This window comes from Herpailurus yagouaroundi, unplaced genomic scaffold, assembly GCF_014898765.1.
Source record: "Herpailurus yagouaroundi ecotype Mexico unplaced genomic scaffold, PumYag 208, whole genome shotgun sequence".
NCBI classification, from domain to species: Eukaryota; Metazoa; Chordata; class Mammalia; order Carnivora; family Felidae; genus Herpailurus; species Herpailurus yagouaroundi.
The window spans coordinates 10,908,092-10,915,348 of record NW_024412439.1 but is presented as its reverse complement, the minus strand read 5'-3'; the positions used below and the strand labels follow the sequence as shown (position 1 = coordinate 10,915,348).

General features: G+C 59.4%; 1 pseudogene; it reads right to left on the bottom strand.

The window, feature by feature from the left end:
* Window positions 1-718: 718 nt before the first annotated feature.
* Window positions 719-1,823, bottom strand: LOC121015757 (MICOS complex subunit MIC26-like; annotated as a pseudogene).
* Window positions 1,824-7,257: the final 5,434 nt, after the last annotated feature.

Sequence of the window (7,257 nt, the reverse complement as noted above, 5' to 3'; positions counted from 1 at the left end):
TCCGAGGCTGGACACTGTCTCTAGGTGAAAAGATTACTAACAGTTCACTCGTAATTGGCATCACCCAGGATAACCGAGAAGGCTAGTGTATTTCCTACTGAAGAGGAAAGCCGATTTATGACATTCAGGACTGACTTCTCTGCCGTGTCTAACTGGGGTGTCTCTTCGGGACAGAGTGCGAGCAGGGGAGGGGCAGAGAGAGAGGGAGACACAGAATCCAAAGCAGGCTCCAGGCTCCAGGCTCCAAGCTGGCAGCACAGAGCCTGACGCGGGGCTCGAACTCACGGGCTGTGATATCATGACCTGAGCCGAAGCCAGACGCCCAACCGACTGAGCCACCCAGGTGCCCCACTAGGGTGACTCTTGATCAGACGGGGGCCCCCAGGTGTGGGGTGAGCTGATCGTTTGGAAGGGAGCGGTGGACAAGACAGCGGAGGGGAGGCTGTCTGCAAGGAGGCAGTGGTTGGGGGCTGTTTTTATTTTTTATTTAAAAAAAAATTTTTTTTCAACGTTTATTTATTTTTGGGACAGAGAGAGACAGAGCATGAACGGGGGAGGGGCAGAGAGAGAGGGAGACACAGCATCGGAAACAGGCTCCAGGCTCTGAGCCATCAGCCCAGAGCCCGATGCGGGGCTCGAACTCCCGGACCGCGAGATCGTGACCTGGCTGAAGTCGGACGCTTAACCGACTGCGCCACCCAGGCGCCCCTGGGGGCTGTTTTTAAAGGGGGAAGTTGAGGTACGGTGATGCGGGGGATTCTTTTTTGGTAGCTGGGCCTGGTTGTAAGTAGCCCACTGGTCACTTAGGGCCTGCGGATACCCCGGGGCGGTCGCCTGATGGGCCTGTGTGCATTCCATCGCTCAGGCCTGTTTGCCTAAACCCAGCCTCTACGTTCTCTGCCGTTTCCCTATAGAAATACTGGCTTCCTGCAGGGACTTCCCCCACGTTTACCTAGAACTGATTAAAATGGGCAGAACGTGGAACACTCTAGTTATTTCCAGGTGAATTCTTCACATTTCCTGGCTTTTGGAAGTTCTCCTTCCAGACGTCTTCTACGACCGTGTATCCTCGTAAAGCCCCGTCATGTAATTTGTCTCCACGGATCTGGACGGATACAGTGGCTTGTTGTGGGGAATCAAGAGAGGCAGTTCATCTCACGAACCCAGAGGACACCCCGGCTTCCTTAGTTTTGAACCTTTAGCCGAAAGAAATCCAACAACGCCAGCAAAGCCAATAACACCAAGTCTCGGAAAAGATCCGGGAGGCGCACCTTGGAGATCTCCGCGGCTGTCTGGCCCCCATCGAGCCAGACTCTGCATCTCGGGCTTCGTGTGTGAGTGTATTTCCGGACCCCACCTGGTCTATGGCTCACGGTAACGTTGGAGGTGTGAGACGCTTCCTTCAAGGCGGGCCCTCAGCTCCTCCACACATTTAGATTGACCCCCGGGGACGGAGTAGAGCGAAAGCCCATTGACTTCCACGGAGGTTTGGTGAGGTGAGCCCTTTCAGGGGAGGCGTAGACCTTGAAGGTGAGCCGACTCAGGCTGGCCGGCCCCACAGACCTCGGAGTTACCTTGAACGTGCTGCTGGCAGAGGGCACTCCCGCCTCCCCTGCTCTTAAAAAGGCCCAAGAAGAGATGGTCTGTCTTTCCGCCACTGTATGGTGTTGGGTCTGCATGGGATCATTGGAGTAGGAGCGCCATCTTGCCAAGGAGGTAAGTCAGTGGAGGAGCTAATTCACGAAGGATGGACGGATGGGAAAACAAAACCCCAGCTCCTCGGTGACGCTGACCTGGACAACCCCAGACTCAACCTACCTCATGGGCGTCTTATCTTCTGAGATAATAGTTTTTCCCTACTGTCTGAGCCATTTTGAATAGATTTTTTTTTTTTTGGTTACTGGCAAGAGAAAACATTCTATATGTAAGTGAAATAATTCACTTATTTCAATCAGCCCCATTATTTAGGTTTTGCTCCCTGAAATGTCACGACACAGCCAGTGGGAGCCCCTCTAATTGGAAACACGCCCTTTCAGTACTGCCTCTGACTTTCTTGAGAACGCCCTTACTTTTTTTTTTTTTTAGCGACAATAGTATGTTCCAGGCATATCCTGAGGTTTGCCTGCTCGAAGGTATGGAGTCAGCTGCCCTCCAAGGAGCCCGCGTTTTAGTGGAGAATAATATTGTAGACCACAGTCCGGTTTCCAAGGAGCTGGTGTAGGTAGAAAAGACCATTGTTGCTGTCGGGACTCTTTTCGTTGTGACAGAGCTGGAAAAATCATTTCCTTCACGTGTCCATAGTTCTTACAAATCAGTAAGAAAAAGACCAAAATCCCAGGGAGAAACGGAGCGGCCGGTCCACAGAAAAGGAAATACCAGTGGCTTCTACGATACGGAAAGATGCCCAACTTTACTCAGCGTAAGAGAGACGGAAATTAAAATGACACGAGTGTACCGTTTCTCATCTGTCACGCTGGCTGCGGCGAGGGCGTTCATCAGCACGGTGTTGGCGAGACTGAGGGAAAGGGGGCATCCTCACGCATCACTGGCCTCACTGATGGGAGCGTAAATTGCCACAACATCTGTGGGGGGGGGCAGCTTGACACGTGCCAGATGTACACAGGCTTGTGGCCCAGAAATTCCATTTTTAGGATATCGTGCTACATGTATACTTACAGTTGAGAAACCATGTATGTGCCCGGCGATTTCTTTTAGCAAAACACTTTTTTATATTTACACAAGATTGCCAGCATCCTAAATGTCCACTTAGACAAAGCTGGTAGGGTAGACTGTTTTGCTACATCAAAACAGTGGCACCCTTTTTAAGAAATATTGATTTCAATTAAAATATTTATTCATTTTTGAGAGAGAGGGAGAGAGAGAGCAGGAGAGGGGCAGGGAGACAGGAGACACAGAATCTCAAGCAGGCTCCACACTGTCAGCACAGAGCCGGATGTGGGGCTCGAAGTCACGAACCTGAGATCATGACCTGAGCCGAAGTCGGACGCTCCACCTACTGAGCCCCCCCGGGCGCCCCCAAACAGTGACACCCTTAAGCACAAGGAAGCTCTTTAAGTGCTGATACACGATGATCTCCTGATTTAATCTGCAAGGTGGAAAAACCAAGCTGCGGAACAGCGTGGAGAATATGCTACCACGTGCAGGAAGAGGACGAGGACGATAGGCGTGTCTCCGCTCGTGAACGTGCGTAGGGAAGACGTACGGCGACCACAGGAGGTGGAGACACCGGGTGGCGCGGGGCTGAGCGGGAGACCCTAGCGAATGCCACTTTCTTTCTGCCGTTCCCACTTTGCATCATGGAAAGTTACCGCCCACGAGAAGAGTAAACCAGAAACGATGCTGTCCCCGTTTCTGTTGGCGTCACTTGCTTTGTCAGGCTTATGGGACTCGGCTACTGGAGTCCATCTGGCTCTTCCTTTATTATTTATGTTGCCTGGGAGTTACTCGTTTGCCTGTGTCTCTCCCGAGGGAAGGACTTATTTTTAACGGGCCTTTGTGCCCAGTGTGTTTTAGCAAACACCTCTCAGCACCCGCAAGCCTGATACCGTGCTGTATCCAGAAGAAACCAAAATGAGGACGTCCTGCTGGGAATGTGGTCCCTGCCGAGGGAAGCTGGCTCGCCGCGGTTGGGGATCCGGCCGTCCGCACCAATTACTGTGGCATTAAGTGTGCGGTAATGAAGCATGCACAGGGCAAAAGCGGTAGAGAGCAAAGCCCATGAGGTCTGGCGGGGGGCGGCGGGATCACCGGGGAGGACTCCGAAAAACCGGAATCCGACCAGGGATTAGAAGGCTGAACAGAACGTCCCAGAAACAGGGACTACAAACACACTGCAGAGTGGGTTCTGGGAAACACAGGGGTCCGGCCCACGTGGGGAGACGGGAGGTGAGGATGGGCTGTCGTGGAATAAGGTGGGAGAGGGGCGGGCCAAGTGGAAAGAGCGTCGAAGGCCAAGAAGCTTGGATTTTTATCCTGCAGGCAACAGACGGGTAGCGATGAGCCCCCGAGCTTGGCGCAGGGAAGGCCTGTAAGTGTTGGAAGTTGACCAAGTTAGTTCCGAGGCCACGCTGTACCTCACTGAGGAGCTCCTGTGGACCAGCCCCCCCCCACCCCCCGCCCTCCTCCCCTGCAACCTTAAGCATGACCCTCCCAGAGAAGAGCCACCTCGTGAGGCCAGTGTGTATGTGAGTGTGTGTGTGTGTGTGTGTTCCGATGGGGAGGCCTTGGGGCCCCTGGGTGGCTCAGTCGGTTGAGCGTCTGACTTTGGCTCAGGTCATGATCACCTGGTTTGTGGGTTCAAGCCCCGTGTCCGGCTCTGTGCTGACAGCTCGGAGCCTGGAGCCCGCTTCGGATTCTGCGTCTCCCCCTCTCTCTGCACGTCTCAGCTCGCGCTCTCTCTCTCTCTCTCAAAAATAAATAAGCGTCAAAACAATTAAAAGAAATTAGATGGGGAGGCCTTCCCAGCCCCACACTGGGAGGCCCCCTTCCCTCCTCCTCCCCCAACCGGGGTCGCTGTGTGCCTCCCTGGCCCCCCACCCCCACCCCCGCCAGACCCGCCTTCTTGGGCTCCGGGCTGGTGGAGACCCGGGTGCCCCCACACCCGGGTGCCCGCTGGGCTTCCGGGGGGGGGGGGGGGTCCGGGCTCTGCTCTTCAGAGAGTCCGCTCTTCCCCCTGAGACCGCGACTTGTCTTCCGGCAGGATGGGTGTCCGCGCCGCCGCGTGTCCACCGGCTCCTCGCTGTGCGCGGGCTCCAACAACCAAGTGCAGCTGTGGCTGGTGGGCCAGCACAGGGAGGCGGCGCTCAAGACCGGCGCGGGAACAGGACACGGCGGGGACAGGTGACACAAGGGCCCGGACGGGGCGCACAGCACGCTCCCCCGCGGCCTCCTTGGAGGTGACCAGTGCGCGCCCGCCCGTCGTGGCGCAGAGCTCGGCCTTTCCTCGAATAGGCCGTCCGTCCTCCCGTGTCCCCCGTTCTTTTTTTTTTTTAATTTTTTTTTTTCAAACGTTTATTTACTTTTGGGACAGAGAGAGGCAGAGCATGAACGGGGGAGGGGCAGAGAGAGAGGGAGACACAGACTCGGAAACAGGCTCCAGGCTCCGAGCCATCAGCCCAGAGCCTGACGCGGGGCTCGAACTCACGGACCGCGAGATCACGAGATCCCGCGAGATTGCGAGATCGTGACCTGGCTGAAGCCGGACGCTCAACCGACTGCGCCACCCAGGCGCCCTCCGTGTCCCCCGTTCTTAAAAGCTGCCGTTTCAAGCCTTCTGCAGCGTCGCTAGGTGGGGGACCTGCGGGCCCTCCCCGGGTACCCGGCGGGGATGCGGGCGCCGGGGAGGAAGCCCGAGATGCGAAGCCCGCGTTTCCCAGCCTTTTCCTTGCTCTCGCCGCATCCACCTGCTACTCGCCCCGGCTCCGACCCGCCAGGCCTCACCGCCTGCCCCTCTTCCCAGCCCTCCCCGCGGCGCCCCCCCTCCCCCCGCTTCCCTTCCGCCACCTCTAACCGAGCGTGCGCGCGGTCAGTTCTGCCTCCCGGACCTCTCGGGCCCCGCCCCCGCCCACCGGGGCCGCCTGGAACCCGAATCGCCTGCGCGCCCTCCACCGCCCCGCCCCGGCTGCCCTTCCACCACCAGAGCGGTTCTCCAAACGTTCCCACTTCAAAGGTGCCCCCGCGCAGAACACGGGAGTGGCTTCCGTGTGTCCTCGGGACCAGCCCAACGCCCGTGGCTTACCCTCGAGGCTGCACGGTGTGGTCGTGCCCCTCTCCCTACAGCCCTGCCCTGAGCCCCAGCTCCAGGACGCGGCTCGGCTCGCTTCGGCCCCGTCTCCCGGTACCCCTGCGCGGCACGCCTCCCCGCCTCTCCCTCTCCCGCGCGGCCCGAACCAGCGCCGCCCCCTGGAGGGGTCTCTCTAGGTGGCACGTCGTGCGGAAGGCCTGCCAGGGCCGGGGACTGCCCGCTGCATCCTGGGGGCGCTGGCGAGGGCGCCCCTGCCGTTCTGCTCCGGGGTCCCCGCGCCCGGGGGCGCTCCCTCGGGGCGCGGCGCGTGGCGCGGTGACTACAGGGAGGAAGAAGTGAGGAGGGGGTGCACCTCCCCGTCTCGTCTCTTCCGCCTCACCCCGACCCGCATGGGGTCGTGGGGCCACCTGCTCCGTGCGCGCCTCCTTGGCTGTGCGGCTCCTTTCGCGCGCCTTTCCCAGAGGCCCTCGGAAGGGCGTCCGGCGCGGGCAGGGCTCAGTCCCGGGGCTGCTTCTGGGGAGCCCCGCGGTGGCTGAGCCCCTGTCGCCCGCAGGAAGTGGAGTTTCAGGCGGACGTGCAGGGCCCCGGGGCCAGTGGGGACGAGTTCAGGTTCCCGCGCTACCGCTGGGTGGAGGGTGCTGGCATCCTGAGACTGCCCGAGGGCACCGGTGAGCGCGGAGCTGGGGGTGTGAGGAGGCCTGGTCGGGGGAGCGGAGGAAAGGGGGCAGGGCGCGCGGGCTGGAACCTGGAAATCGGGGTTCGGGGCGGTTCTGGAAGAGGCGGGTTGCTGGAGATACACCTGCCGGCCGGAGGCTGGGGGAGGGCAAGATGCTGAAGGGTCAGGGCCAGCGGGCAGGGCCGGCAGGGGAGAGGCTCTCCGGAGGAGCCTCACTGCCCACCCCTCCTCCCCACGCGTAGGCCGCACGGTGCTGGACGACCCTTAGGGCCTGTTCAGGCAGCGCCGGGAACACGAGCTGGAGGAGCGGAGGAAGCTGTACCGGTCAGCCCTCCCCCCGCACCCGACTCCTCCCGACCCGACAGCCCTCCTCCCGACCCGACAGCCCTCCTCCCGCACCCGACTCCTCCTGACCTAGCGATGCAGGAGAGGGCGACGGAAGGCACGGCCGCGGAAAGCACCCCTTTCTGGGTACTTGCTCTCTGCCTCCGGCGGGTACCTGCGCGGCCCCCTGCGCCTCGCGGCCCATACGGGGCTTTGGGCGCCACCTGCTGGCCTCCAGGCAGTACTGGACAGAGGACCTGCCTTGGGCGCAGAAATTCAGAGAAAGGGGCGAGCTGCTGGGGCCTCAGGGAACTTTGGAACACCTCCTCCCTGCAGCCCCTAGAGGAGCTCAGGGCCGGGTTATGGCTGGGCAGGGGATTCTCACCTAGTGACTACAGTCCGGGGCAGGATGACAACACCAGCGTTGTGCGTTTATTTTCTGAATTTTTGTATTTTATTTTTTTTAAAGTTTAGTTATTTGAGAGAGAGCACA